A 16,555-nucleotide genomic window follows, 5' to 3' on the forward strand; every position below is an offset into this window, starting at 1 on the left:
CCCAAACATGCTCATGTAACTTCAGTCTGCTAACAGATATCTGGCTGGCGTTGTTTTTCTTCATGCTCATTCGCATCTGTTTTCTATTTAACTTAATCCCCATGTGAATATTTCGGTGCCAAGATCAAATCTGCTGCAGTTTACATAAGCACAGAAACCAAATCCCTGTTACTCGACTGTAAGTAATCATGGCGCACAATTGTTTTCTCAGTGCTGGTCATCTCTGTCATTTCCTTATGGTTGTAACAATAAGGAGTATGGTTGCAGTGGAGCAGCAGATTAATGTTTCATGACTTGCCCTGGGCACTTTTTATCTTCAAGCTATTTTGTTTTCTATTTCAAACACTATGGCTGCCAAGGGATGTGAAAATGCCAAGCATTCCAGACACAGGGCAGAGTCCTCTGTAAACGGCACTATTATATTCCAAGGGAGGTATTGGGTATAAAAACATAATACGAATGACAGTAAACAGAAGTGGTGTAAGTGCCCTGGGTGCTGATAGGTTAGGTTTCCAATGAGGTGATGGAAAGAATAGAGGGTGAGAGAAAATATAATAAAATTAATACTTCCCCTGATACAGGTTTTGGGACATGTCAGCCAGTTCAGCAATATGTGGATAAAAGATACATAAATAACCACAACAGTGTGATAGTTTCAAATCATATAAAATAATACAACTTTCAAATCATAAATAGTAGTGCCATAATGTGAAATAATCTTCTAAGCAAGTGATAGGTAAATACGACTTATTTATACATGAGCTCATATAGGGTGGGAGTTCTACAGTATTTCACATGGGATGTTGCTATGGGCAACCAATCAGAATCTACTTCTTATGTATTTATCACATTCTAGAGAAGATAATAGATAGTATCAGCCCATAGCAACCAATCCGAATATGAATAGTAGAATCTGGTTGGTTGCTATGGGTAACATCCCATCTTCAATAGAACTCCCATCTTAGTATATTTCCCCCCATGTGTCTGCCTTGCTATCACTATATTTTTAGTTTTACATATCCTGATTCCTCAGCATACTGTACCTTCCAACATTACACATTCCAGGAGGGACAAAATGTTCTGGACTTCGTTGCCAGTGACAGTTACAGCAGCAAGGATACAAAACAGTCCAAAATTCAAATTTCAGAACACCAACTGCCAGTGTCCCAGTGTCCCATCCCTTGAGGTTAGCCCTCAAGGGATTTTGTTTTGTAATCTTGGTCTCTCCTAGTTCCTAAAGATGAGTGCACGGTAGAGAATAGAGGTTCCTTGGTCGAGTAATTTTTCTGACAATGGGGCTGATGTATTAATCCTTAACAAGAGATAAATACAACTGCCTGCAGGATCCAGAGTCCTCGTTGCCAGTATTACTTAAAGTTCTGCAAGACTACGCCGAGGTCTCATACTGTAGATTGACACTAATAAGACAGAAGCACTGCCCTTTAACATCCCTGCAGAGGTTTTAGGTAACCTTAAAAATTCATACAAATATGCCTGGCAGGGCACTCGTTTAAATACTTTGGGATACATTTGGCGAATGCAGATAACTTTATTGATTGTAATTTTGACCCCTTATTGAGGGCTTTCGAGGAGTTGACTGGAGACTGGATGCTACAAGAGGTGTCATGGCTAGGTAGGATAGCAGCAGCCAAAATGGTGTTGCTGCTGAAACTGATGTACTGTACTTGTTTTGCGCTATTCCCCGCCTTCTCCCAAATCAACTATAGATTCAAACATATTTTATTAAAATATATATTGAAAGGTTCCAAACCAAGAATTGCGAGGAATACTCTGGCCTTTCCTAAATTGGCAGGAGGGGTAGCTTTTCCATTGAGAAATACCACATTGCATGTATAATTGCTCAGCGAGAGATTGGTTCGAATTAGAAACACCAAAACTATGGATTTTATTGGAAAGCAGTAGTTGTTCCCGGGTGCCACGCGATTTATTGTGGATGCTGCCCTCTACTACACGTAAATATTGGGGGGCCCTGTACATCAATTAGGACTACACTAGATGTATGGCATAAATTGTTCTAAGGAGGCATCACTACCATCCCCTTTTTTGTCACTGAAGACATTGATGCTATTGATCTATAACTTGGCACTAGAAAATTGTATAAGTAATGGATTAAAATCAATAGGAGATCTGTTTTCAGAAGATGGTTTAATGCCCTTATCTCAGTTGCAGACGCAATATGCCATCCAGAAACAGGATTTCTTCAAGTTTTTACAAATACGTCATTGGCTTCAATCTTTTCTGTCCGCTTCCCAGAAGAAACCAGTTTTCCCAGCCTCCATTAAAGCCAAACTTGTTTCGCCTTCACACAAAGGAGGAATCTCTTGGTGGTACAAATTTCAAATCTTGGATGATAAAAGGGGTAAACTGAATTTTCAGGTTAAGTGGGAGAGGGATTTGGGCAGGTCTGTTAATGAAAATGAGTGGGATTACATTTTTCGTTCATGTTTTAAACTTTCCAAATGCATTAATCACTCAGAAATGTTCTTCAAATTATTATAAAGAGCATACTTCACACCAGAGAGGCAACATCAGATTTGGCCTTCCACGTCCAAATTCTGCTGGAGGAAGTGTGGGTGGTAGGGGATATCTATCATATGTTCTGGGCTTGCCCACATCTCCAATCTCTTTGGGTTGAGGTGTTCCAGATTAAATGCAATTATAGGTGTGAACATCCTTGCAGAGCCTGCTATAGCATTAATTTACCTTTACCTGGACCAATTGTCTATTGGGGATAATATGTTAAGGGACACATCTTGATTGCAATAAAAGGCTGCGGTCACTCAACTTTGGACTTCAGAGGCTGTTGGTAGTTATCCAGATTAAGATCCATAAACACTACATGTTTGAAACTGCTGGAGCTAAATATTCCTCCTCTCATTCTTCTATTCTTAAGAAATGGTTTGGGTGGAATCTATGTAGAGAACTTATGTGACACTTGACTATATATATTTCCCCTACTGACTTGTCTGTTTTACATTCTCCTCATTAAGGCCCTTATTCAGATCGGTGCGGATATTCCCGCATTCTTACGGAGCGGTCCGCACGCCACGGTGTTTTGCCGCATGCGGCCATCGTCCGTAGAAACGCCCACGTGTCCTCCGTATTCGGACGGACTCACTCTTTAAGAACAGGGCGTGTTTACGGACGACATACAAACCATGCGTGTGCGGGCGAAACACTCCGATTCTGCACGGTATTACAGAGTATTACAGAGTATGCTCGGAAATACCGCATCCGAACGGGAGCCAAGCGGTGCTACCGCCCGTAAGCGGAGTATTTACGCCAAACAACCCACTATGAAGTATCTTCTGCAATACATCACATGACCCACTTATTCAATTACCTATCCTCATAAAAAACAGCTTATTTGGAATTGGAATCAATTAGATGCCAATATATCCTTACAAGCATGCCTAACACATGCATTGCACACATTAACCCTTACAGCAATGTAAGTGCAATGCTTTGTATTACACCCTGTGTAAAAGATTATAAACAATATACACATATACTGTTTCAAGTGCAAATAAAACCAACAACTGTGAACTTGCATAAAGAATTTATTAAAAAACTGCATTAACATAGAAAAAAAATATTTTACAATAATAAATTAAAGCAGCAGATCGCGGATGTCCTGCAGGTCTGCTAGAAGGAGCCGCAAGTGGTGCTCCGCTCGCAGGACGGCCCCACGCACCCCCTCATCTGCTGGTGTGGTGTCATCTGTGGGCATGTCAAAGGGGCAAAAATTAGTCATGTTATTCATGCATACATTTCACATACTGCGACATAAATGGCACAAATGCTAGGTGACATGTGTGTATATATATATATATATATATATCTATCTATGTAGAGAGATAGAGACACACATAGATAAATAGATATGACACATACATATATACATACATGCAAACTTATTTACTACATACTGTCTTTTTTGGCCTCTACCCTTTACTCTGCAGAAGACATAACAGTCATAGTGTTTCTTCTCAGTCACAACCCACCCATGACTAACCAATGACAAGCATGTCATGGCCTCCGTCAATAAGAACTTGTCCCAATCTGCTCAGTCTAAGTTCAGTGATGGTTCGTGGCATGGGAGTTATGCAAATGTCAGGAATGCACAGTACACATCCTCAAAATCTTAATTCTGTCTAAACCAACCTACAATTCTGTGAGGTCAAAAAAACAATCTGAACTACAGGGGGTGTTTAGGTAGAGGAGGCTCCTGGGACACTGGCAACTTGTGACTCCATTCCAAGGTAGGCCGGCCCCTACTCCATTTATAGCATACATCCTAGAGTTTATAAATAACATTCAGCAACCATATAGATTCCACTATTTGATGGGTCATAATCTACGCTTGCAGCAGGTGATTTTAATCCACAAATGATCCACTCATCCCTTTACTCCTGGATCCTGTTTAACTACAACGGTTATGTGGCAGTCAAAATGGACCTCCAACCCATCCCACAAACCTGTGTAATTGAGAGGTGTCCTGGATGAAAGGGATGCCTTGGACACCCCATCTAACCCGTACCTGTATCTGTAGCTACCCACTTTGGGGTCTATATGAATAGGATGGGCCCAAAATTGATTATCACCAGTGCTACATAAGAAATACCAGTACAACTACTTCATGAATGATGCATTATGTTAACATACCGATCTGCTGGTACTCTGGGGCCTGGCACGCCTCCTCCCCCTCGTCATCCGATTTCTCCGGGGCAACCGTGGCCTCCTCAGCCCCCTCCTCCGCCAGCTCCTCTGCCACAAGAACCTCCTCCTCCAACTCCTCCTCCACCTCCTCCTCCACCTCCTCCTCCACCTCCTCCTCCTCCTCCTCCTCCACCACCACCACCACATCCTCCTCCACCTCCTCCTCCGCCACCAACACCTCCTCCTCCGCCACCAACTCCGCTTCCACATCCTCCTCCACCACCTCCTCACGCACCTCCTCCTCCTCCTCCACCACCTCCTCCACCATTTGCTCCTCCTCCACTTCCTCCTCCTCCACCCTTGCCGCCACCTCCTCCTCCGGGTCTTGGGCCTCCTCCTGGCCCAGGGCTGCCTCCGCGTCTTCACGGGCCTGTCGGGCTCGGGCTCGTGCTGTGTGGTAGAAAAAAACATCATGGTCAATGTCGGGTCATTGGGGCACATGTATTAATCCATAACAAGACATACATGGAAGGGTGATAATGATGGCAAACGATGCAGGAAAGTAGCTCCTTACTGTTAATGGATTCCAAATTGTGACATTTAAATTATTATGTGATTGTTAGTAATTTGTTCACACATTACAACCCAGGCATTTATAAATGTGTAACACATATTAGATCGGGCACATTGTATGCATCAGAATCCTCAATGCTATGGCATTACATATAAAAGCCACATGACTGCATGTTAACCAGGAAGAAGCACACATAACAGTCTATGGACTTTTAAACCCATGGACACCCACTTATCATGAGACACATTTTATTGTTTCTAGATGCTATGTTGTAAGTGCGAAATTTCATAGCTAAAATACTCACACTCAGCAATTTCGCCCCTGATTTGATGGAGCAGCTGGGGCTGGCGCCTGCGGAGGTCCGACCACCGCCTCTCCAGCTGCCCGAGGGACCTACGCACCCGAGTGCGGGCGTAAATACGGCGCCCTGCCGCAGCATACGCCCTCCGCTTATGGCGGTTTGTGATGAAGGGCCCCGCACGGCCCAGCCTTGTCTCCATGACGGAGACAAGAACCCTCAGCTCCGCATGTGTGAAGGGTTCTGCCCTTCGTGTCTCCGCCATGTTGACAATGGCATCTATCAACCAATCAGGTGGTGGCATTGGTTGATCACAGTTATTTGTGTTAATAACTTTATTGTTCATCTTTACATGAACAGCGTCTCTGCGCCAACACAAATGGTGACAAATTCGCATGCCTTCAAAACAGTAGTGTTGATGTATGGCAATGAACAAATCTGATATATATAAAACACAGTGTGTATGCACTTAGCAAATCCAATGACGCCTCGCTCCGCCAAGCAACGCGTGCTATAGCTTAGCAACGCATAGCTGTAGTTAGCATTACTTACTCTATGCATCTATGTGTATGCGTACATTTATGTGTAAAAGACACATACACACACTTGCAGGTATCCTGAGACCAGCATTATACACCAGCCCTGCCTGCCTGCCTGCCTGCCTGGCTGCCTGCTCCTTGAAATGTTGAAACATGTGAATAAATTCAAATATCATATATATAGAGATATATATATATATATATATATATATATATATATATATATATATATATCTGCAAACAAATCAGACATCAACACATGATAAAATCCCCAACACATTACAGAATAAATCAATGTACTCACCAGTCATCAGGGATAGTATCAACTACAATAATGAAGATATAACAAACACATAAGATCCCTTGAACAAGGTATAATAATTAGCACCTATATTTAACTTCCCCCAAAACTAAGCACATATGATAAATATCTACTATTTCTTTGCCATTAGGAGGGCAGGCTGGCTAATTTTCGTGTTGTAACACTGACAACTAACACACTGTACTTATTTGAAGGGGTGATTTTTACAATAATTGGTGTGTTCTGTCAACTCGATAACATGTACCTGAAGTATCTTTGCGCCACAGAGTCCCGCAGCTGGTATCCCCTCCGGCATTCAGGGGCGCGGGATGGCCGCATGGGCGGATCTTGCGGCTCAGATGGTACCTCCCACTCATCAAAGGGTATCTCACGCCGCACAGCAATGTTGTGGAAAAATATACACAGGCCCACGATCCTCGACACCATTTCAGGCGCATATTGTAAGTCACCACCAGTGCGGTGGAGCACTCTAAATCGACCTTTTAAAAGGCCAATTGAGCGCTCCACCACTTGCCTGGTGGCAACATGCGCCCGATTGAATGCCTCCTGTGGGCCCGGTGCTGGGTAGCTGTACGGCGTAAGTAGCCAGGGCGTACATGGGTAACCGGAGTCACCCAGAACCCACGCATCACGGCCTTCCAGCTCTTGTAGTCTTTGCCATATCCCGGTTTGTCGGATGACATGAGAGTCATGGGCACTTCCGGGAAACTTCGAGTTGAAGGCGAGAATCTCCATGGATGGGCCACATACCACCATCACGTTCAGTGAGTGGAACAATTTGCGGTTCCTATATATCTTCTCACTTCGAGATGGAGGCACAAATGGTACATGGGTGCCATCCACAGCCCCTATCACATTAGGGAAGCCAGCAATTTGATGGAAGGCCTGCTGGCTTCTGCGCAGGGTCTCGGTGGCAAATGTCATGGCCATGAAGTGCCCCTTGCGCCTGAACATGGCCGACGTCACACGCCTCAGGATTCGGCAGAAGACCGGCTGAGATATTCCAGCAAGTACTGCCACTACTTGTTGGAATGATCCTGAGGCGCAGAAATGCAACACCGCCAGCAGCTGTGTGTGAGGCGGAATTGCTGTCGTGATCCCGTGTAGAGGTTCCAGATCGCTCTGAATTAAGGTGAGCAGATCCAGAATGACATGTGGCGGTAACCGGTACCTAGTAAGTACCTCATCATCGGGCATAGCAAACAGAGTCACCCGTGTGCGATAGATTCTAGCACGTCCTGGCCTCCTTGGGCGACGAGTGGGGAGAGCCGCAAGTGCCCTTAGCCTCCTCTCCATGTAGCGCATCATTGCTTCAGCAACCTATAAAGGAATGAACATAAATACTGATGCACCTATGCACATAATGGCCATATCCCACTACAAATAGATTTGTAGCCTTCAATACGTACAATAGATGGCCGCCCCGTGAAATCCCGCAGATCCATTTGACTCTCTAATGATGACACAATAATATGAACTCAATACACACCGTCAAAAACACACAGATAAAGGTGTCAGCATTTTTTGCCGACATCATGTACTATGAGACATTTCATCTATTGCTGGGACATGTTGTCCTGCAATAGATGAACCCACACAGGTTTAAGACCTGTGAGTGAAATAGTGAACATGTGACATGTTGCAATAATGATACACGCACTTTGCTGGCCCAACAATCTGTAGTCAGTGAGGCAATGGTGCATACATTCATACACTTACATTGTTCATGGATATCATATCTACAAGGAGCATGGAAGAGCTTACCTTAGACCCTGACAAGTCCAGATCTGGAGACAAATGATTCTACCAGCAAGTCACTATTTATAGGGCTCTCACATGTGTGGTCTATAACAGTAGAGATGAGTATTGCATGACTTGTGGCCTGGATTATCTAAGGGATTGGGCTACTTTTAGCTTGCAATTAAACGCCACAATACCACAGTAGTCATGAATCAAATGTCATGTCATGCTAGAAAATAGCATGTGTATTGTGCAATAGTCACAGGTGTATCAGAAGATTCTATGCAATGTTAGCATTGGTGACCAGTATTTCATGTCGAACTTTCGCCAGGTTTTACACAATGGAATTTCAGCCACCGTATGCGGCGCGAAAAAACAGCGACGTACGCTCACGCACGGAACGCAGCTGCCGCTGATGTCCGCCAAACAGGATACACAAACAGTATATAAAGGTGTATTAGAAGGTGACAATGTTGTTGCAAACATGTCTGGATCCCAACCAGAGCTGGACCCAGAGCTGCAGCAACTTTTTCACCAGCTGGACTCCAGCACCACCTATGTGCCACTGCACATGCAGGCAGTGGGTAATGAGGAGGCTGCTGGCCCTTCGACAGCAGGGCAAGCTGCACCTGACCATTCTACAGCAGGGCAACCTACACCTGGCCCTTCTGCAGCAGGCCAACCTGCAGCTGGCTCATATGCACCATCAGCAGAATTGGTTGGAACACAACAGGGGACTTCACAAGGTAGTACCATGGCCAGCACTTCAAGTGCAGCGACTGGTGCCAGGGGGCGTGGCCAGGGACGTGGCAAGGGGCGAGCCAGTGCAACAGCGGAACCACCCAAAAAAAATAAGGCATATGAAGCACAGGAGCTGGCCATCCTGGTTCCCCGAGCACGTGATTGGATAGAGTGTCCATCCGAGAAGCTGACACACACACGCAGATGGAAGATTTGGGAACAGATAACGGCAGAGATTAATGAAGTAGCGCCACAAGTTCGTGAGACGGACCATGTGAAGAAGAGGCAAGTTGTTTTGTGATACATGTGGCCAGTAATAGCCAAGTAATGATTGAATTGATGCTTAGATGCATTTTGCAAATGGCCCGTGAGGTTGTTACGATACACATACATTATTGCCATGTTATTTCGTTGAGAGTTAGAGTAGGGTGATTGTGAATGTGTATTGTAACGGTTGATATCATAGTTGCATGTAATATTATATATGGGACATTAATCACATGTTGTAATATGTAGCACAGAGCAATGGCTGCAACAGCTAACATTGGGAGTGACATGTATTAATATGTCAACTTACATTGCAGGTGGCAGGACTTCAAAACCAACCTGAAGAGGAAGATGACCAAGCGGTGGGAACACAGCCAGACATCTGGGGCCGGGCCCATGCCATCAGGGCTAGAGCTCACCCCCCTGGAGGTGATGGCCGAGAGCTGTATATCAGTTGAGGAGATCAGGGGGGTGAGCACGATGGATAGCGAGGCCCCAGCTGAAGTGTTTGCGTCTTTTCTGGAAGGTAAATATTGGTCATGCCATAAACTTGTGCAAGTAATTATCGTAGAATGTCTCCTAATTGTGTATATCTTTTCCCACAGAAACCCCACCGCTTGGTGACAACTCTGCTCAGGAGGTGGAGGAGTCCGTGCCACCTGGCCCCAGTGGTAGGCCTGTGCAGCAGCAGCCGCCATCGGCCCAAGCCGATTTGGCCGCCTTGGCCCAGATGCTTGGGGACATCAACCAGCAGGGAGTCTTGGCATCAGAACGGGTGCGTAGGACCGAGGAGATCCTGGCGAGCTTGGTCAGCACCCAGCAGTCCATGGCTGCGAGCATGCAGGCCATGGCTGAGTCACATCAGGCCATGGCTGCAAGTGCTCAGGTGCTGGCCGAGCAAGCCACCCGCCAAAATGATCTCCTCCTCCACCATAATGAGCTTATGGTGGAGCTGGTTACCAGCAACAGGGTCCTAATGTCATCCGTTTCTGGTGCATTACCACCCGCAACACTCCCTGCTGGCAGGAGGGGTAGACCAGCCAACCCCTCCACATCATCTGCTCCACCTGCCCCAGCATCTGGCCGTCCCCAAAGAGCTGCTGCACAGGCCAAGGAGCCTACCAAGGCCAAACGTGGTCGGAAATGAACTTGTGGCTGCATTAATCTCCACCGTTATGTGTTCCCAAATCTTCCATTGTGCTGTGTGTGTCAGCTTCTTGTGTCCAATCACGTGCTGAGGGTAACCAGATGAGCCCTTGCTTCATATGTCCTTTGTGGTTCCCCTGTTGCCCTCTTTTGCCTGCCATTACTGTCAGCTGTACTTGAAGTGATGGCCATGGTACTATCTTGTGAAGTCCCCGGTTGTGTTCCAAATGATTCTGCTGATGGTGCATATGAGCCAGCTGCAGGTTGGCCTGCTGCAGAAGGGCCAGGTGTAGGGTGCCCTGCTGTTGAATGGTCAGGTGCAGCTTGCCCTGCTGTAGAAGGGCCAGCAGCCTCCTCATTTCCCACTGGCTGCATGTGCAGTGGCACATAGGAGGTGCTGGAGTCCATCTGTGTGCAATTATATTTGTTTTGTATTATTATTTATTTTGCTGCATTCCTGGCATCTTGTTTATTGTTTGTATGTATTATTTTATGGTCATTGCATCACAGTGGCATTGACTGTGACATGAATATAAATAAATGTGTTTACTTTACCCAAAATGTGTGGTTTCATGAGTACATGTCGAATACACATGTGTATTGATAGTATTAAGATTCAGTCATGTCCATTGTTAGCAGTTTTTAAGTGTGGGACAAGTACAGCATATGTGGGGGATTACTAAGGTTTCCTTGAAGCAGCAATGGTTTCAATTAAAGCACTGACAAGCGGCCTATTAGTGAGTAATGAGTAAAGGCGTAGATTCTATTGGGTTCAGGTGTTAATGGTTGTAGTCATTAGGCGTACGTTCGCCTACCGCATGAACGAGTGGTGTCCGCAAAGCAATAGTACACTTGTGGACACCGCACATTTCTGCCCTTTTTGATCGCGTGCATTCGGAGTGGTTTCCGAATGTACGCCCCCCAACATAAGTGTACTCCCCCGTGTCCGCCCATGTTTCCGCCCCGTTTTGCCCACTTTGAAACTACGCCCATGTGTCATTCCGCATGACGCCCATAATACGCCCCTATTTCCCGACTGATAGCGGTGAACAGTTTTGGACGGGATTTGGCCGAACTGGTACCGAGTCAAGGCATGGCACATGCGCGTTGCGTTCTCCACGCATGCGCAGACGCCGTAAAGACGCGATCCGAAAGTATGCGGTAAAGTCCGCGTCAATCAGAATAAGGGCCTAAGATTGGTGATGATCAGTATTATAATACAATTCTTTTCTATGTTATTCTTTTTGGTTGATTCAGTAAAAGGCCTAATTTGTATAATAATATCTGTACCTGGCTCCCCTAATGTTTTCCCATTTTCTTTTTTCTGTACCACATATATTTGTGAAATTTTTTCAATAAAAAGTAATATTAAAAAAAAAAAAGAGATAAATGCAAGGGTGACAGAGAGAGATAAATGTCCAGCCAATCACCTGCTAACTGCCATGGTACAGGCTGTGTTTGAAAAAAGTCAGTAAGGAGCTGATTGGCTGGACGTTTATCTCTCTTTATCACCCTTTCTTTTATCTCTTGTTAAGGCTTACTACATCTGCCCCATTGTAAGGTCGAAGGCAACTTCTGTGGGTTGGGATTCAGTTAATGCATTCTTTCATGGGAAACAGTTGGAAATAGTGACTGAGTTAAAAAAAAATGATAGGAAGATAGAGGCACAACTTGAGAATAATTACCGGAACCTTGCTTTGGCTTACCAAGGTGAGCGAGTAACCAAAGTATTCTAGACTTAATTGACTGACTTCTCAGACTGCTTGGACTGATCATATTATGGACAAAGCTAAACATAGGCTTATGTTGACATTCGATTCTCAGTACACTTATGTAGACAGGACAAATAGTTATTTGGCTCATTTAGTTAATGCTGATCATCCATTTGCTGCTACAGCTGAACTTGTTGATGATTCAGGAATTATGACTTATGACTTTTGCCTCTTCTGTGTCTGAGGCAATGTTATGTTACCAAAACCTGTAAAGTATCATAGACTACCTGACTTCTACTGCCCTATATCCTTGATCCATACTGATGCTAACACTTGAGCTAAATTCCCTTCAATTTGAGTCAATTAGGGTATTACTACTATAGTCCATATAAACTATGCTGGGGGAATCTTTTTTTTTTTTTAATGGTTCCAACTGTTACATACTGAGCCTAGACCTGTTACATACTGAGCCAAGACCTGTTACATACTGAGCCACTCTTAGAGGCACATTCCTTCTCAGATGGACAAAACCATGTGCACTGCAGGTGGGGCAGATGTAACAGGTGCAGATAGAATTAGATTTGGGTGAGTTATTTTGTTTCTGTGCAGGGAAAATGCTGATTGCTTTATTTTTACACTGCAATATAGATCTCACTTTGAAGAAAACCCCCAGCCAAATCTAACTCTCAATGTACCTGCAGTGCACATGGTTTTGTCCATTTGAGAAGGAATTTGCCTCTCGAGTGAACTAGAATAAGGCCAATACTGAGCCAAGACCTCAGGCATCCATTAATAGGTTTGTCTTCCCCTCATTTCCTTTGTCTTGGGTTATGAGACAAGGGTGTCCTTTATTCCCATCTCTTTTTTCATTAGTTAATTGGCCCCTTCCATGTTTGTGTTGTGCCAATTGTGTTTTAGAAGTCTTTAGCTGGGTGGTAGGATGAATCTGGGGCTCTAGATGGTAGTTATCATCTTATATGTGTTTATGACTGTTTTCTTATAGGTAAATAATTAGTCGGGCATACTGTACATCCTGGTCTTACAATTAATTGAACCCCCCCCGTATATTCCTGCCCTTAGAGGTTCCTGTCCCATTTCTTCACTACTTTGATATATTCCTTTGATGGGCTATCCACCTTAAATATCTATATATTTGGATTACTAATTTTCTCAAAAGATTAGATAGCTTTGAATGTACAATCACAACTTATTTGTCTTAGAGATAACACACATTCTTGAGCTCCCTTTTCTCCTTACTGGCCATGTTACTTTTTTCCATGTTTCTCCCTTGTTTTATTTCCAATATCTATGGTAAGTTGCGTAGGTAGCTTCTGAGCATATACCTCTGCAAGCTTTACTCTGTAGTAAAATGCATCGGACAGGACCTTCATTAGTCATGCATGCAATTAAAATTTGGGTTATATAGTATTCAATAACTGTGTGTGTGAGAGAAGTGAACAAAATAACGGAAAAATTTGGAATGATAATCTTCGTAAGGGCGAAAGATCTGCCCTGAGATGTTTATACAAAAATAAAAATTTAACAATTAAGCCGGCGGACAAAGGCGGTGGGATTGTGATCATGGACACTGTGGATTATACGGAAGAAGCTTAATAACATCGATTTCTACAGTGTCCTTGGTCACAATCCCACCGCCCAGTATCAAAAAGATTTAAGGATCATGTTAGAAACAGCACTAGAAGAGGGCGCTATATCGAGAGACACGTTTAATTTTTTATATAGTTCACACCCTATAGTTCCCACTTTTTTATTTTCTCCCAAAAATACACAAAACACTTCACAAACCACCAGGGCGTCCCATTGTGTCGGGTATAGGTTCCCTCACGAATAATTTATCCTTTTTTGTTGATTATTATTTACAAGGCCACGTAGGGAAACTCCAATCTTATATTCAAGATACTAAACACTTTCTGAACCGTATTAATCAGGTTGAATGGAGAGAAGGTTATATCCTACTCACGTGCGATGTAGAAGCATTGTACTCAAACATACCCCAAGATCTGGGAGTAGAAATTATGAAAACTTATTTGGAAAGAGATGAAAACCTTTCAGATGCCCTACGTGGCCTTATCTCACGTTCAATTAAATTTATTCTTAGTCACAATTATTTTCTGTTTAATTCACGTTATTATTTACAAACACGGGGGACTGCAATGGGGACCAGGTTCGCCCTGAGCTTTGCGAACCTATACATGGGGGCCTTTGAGGACCAACATGTGTGGGGGAGCGAGTTCGGGGGGAACCTGGTCCTCTATTGCAGATTTATTAATGATTTGTTTATAATTTGGAAGGGGGATTTCACTAGTTTATGCACTTTCACGGAAAGTCTTAATTTTAATAATTTCGGATTAAAATTCACAAGTACTCACAGTTTCACTAATATTAATTTTCTCGATATAGCGCTCTCAGTAAAAGGAGGCCAATTAGAGACTGAGACCTACATCAAACCCGTAGATCAAAGCAGATATTTAAATTATAGGAGCGCTCATGACAAAATTTGGAGAGATAATGTCCCAAAAGGACAACTAGTGAGAGTGAAACGCAATTGTTCATCTAAAAATACATATCATCAACAAACAAATATATTACTATCCTCCTTTAGAGAGCAGGAATATCTAGATGAAATTATCCAAAAAGCAGTAAAACAGGTAGAAAAAATTCCAAGGGAAAATTTGTTAAATATGAATAAAAACAGTGACAAAAAGAACAGCGTGAAAGAGGATAGATCGTCCCAATTTGTTACACAGTATAATGAGTGTTCAAATGAGATCAGAAATATAATGAAAAGGAACACAGCATTGCTTATGCAGGACGATTTCTTAAAAGACATTATAGATCCTAAGGGTAAAGTAATCTTTAGAAAAGGGGAGAATCTAAAAAGCAAATTGATTAAGAGTCACTTCTCAGGAGACACAGAGACTAAGACAAATTCCGGAAATGTTAGGAGTTGGATTCCAGAGAAACCACGGGGATTCCACAAGTGTGGGAACGATAATTGTATTACCTGTAAAGGGGTGGCAAAGAAATCTGTAGAATTTAGATCTAATAGTACAGGGGAAACTTTTCAGATAAAAGAATTTATGAATTGTAGGACCTCGTATATAATTTATATGATTCAGTGTGGTTGCGGCTTACAATATGTGGGCCGCACCATACGCTGTTTAAACGTAAGGTACCTGGAACATAGGCGGAATATCCTGGGGGGCGTCAAAAATCATCCATTATCCAAACATATCTCAAATTGCCAAGGAAAATCATTGAATGATGTTGAGATCAAGGCTATAGAACATATTAAGAACACAGAACGGGGCGGAGATAGATATAACAGACTCTGCAGCCGAGAAGCCTACTGGATATTCCGCCTGTGTACCTTGGTGCCGAAGGGACTGAACGATACAATCGAATTGAATGGAATCTAAATACTTACCAGCTATAAAATGTATACATTTATTCCGTTTTCTTCAACCCTGATAACCGACTATCAGTATACCTGCTGTTTGGGGATTCTGCATGGGGGTGGGGGTGGGGGGGGGGGGGGGGAGGGGTGTTTTTTTTGGGGGGAGGGGGTGGGGCGGACATACAATAGAGATATTAGAGTAGTGTATTTCCATATACTAAATTTAGTGTAGGCTTGAGAGTCTTCACATTTATATAAATGTAATAATTTGAAATATTATGAAATAAACTGTATTTAGAGGCATTTTAAATATTGAAGTGTGTATAAATAACATCTATACTTGGAATTAGAAGGGTCCATTAATTATATTGTTGTATAATCATATAGTTGTATAATCATGTGATTTTATATATTTTTTGGTATATCCATAGGGCTAAAATGATTAAAAGAAATAACAGGCTTTAATAGAATTAAAATGGTCTACATATCTTGCTCCAAATTAAATTAAATTAAATGAATATAATTATGTTTTAATTGTTATATGTTGTCCTTTGTTTATGTGTGCTTGCAAAATGCTCAAGAAGACACGAGTTCTATATATATATACATATATATGTAATAGCACAAAATGATGTTTGTATGCAGCGTCACCATCTCCATAAGAAACTCATAAATATGGGACTGTGAATTTCCTACTGTGTGGCACGCAAAAGCTACTAGGTGACACGCAATAAACCAGCTGAGGTATTGATCTCGCAGAGAATCGCGAGAAGACGCAGTCACATAAAACACACGTCTAACTCTCCCTCCCTCAGCTCTCGCGAGGGGTGGTTGAGAGGAGACGTGACACGCATAATAATTGCGGATATTCAATCAGAACGAGGCGTGAACCGGCGAACTGCGCGCGAGCGTGGGCCGGAAGTAAACCAGACATAAAAGGCGGGGAGATGAGAGGCACTGTATACACCTCCTGAGGAAGCCGCTGATTCTAGTAGGCGGAGAAACGCGTAGAGGGATACAAGGACACTCGTGGCTACTGATGATATACCTGGAGGGAGCACAGCACGCTTCTAAAATCCGACCGCAGTGATCTGCTGAAGAACTGGTCAGAACAAGCA

General features: G+C 43.3%; 1 protein-coding gene across 4 annotated transcripts in view; it reads right to left on the bottom strand.

Moving 5' to 3' along the window:
- The window catches only part of PHACTR1 (phosphatase and actin regulator 1), a 320,938-nt gene that overhangs the window by 148,648 nt on the left and 155,735 nt on the right, over positions 1-16,555 (bottom strand). The gene's annotated exons all lie outside the window — the stretch shown is intronic.

The sequence above is a fragment of the Crinia signifera genome, chromosome 5 (assembly GCF_055691185.1).
Source record: "Crinia signifera chromosome 5, ASM5569118v1, whole genome shotgun sequence".
Taxonomy (NCBI): domain Eukaryota; kingdom Metazoa; phylum Chordata; class Amphibia; order Anura; family Myobatrachidae; genus Crinia; species Crinia signifera.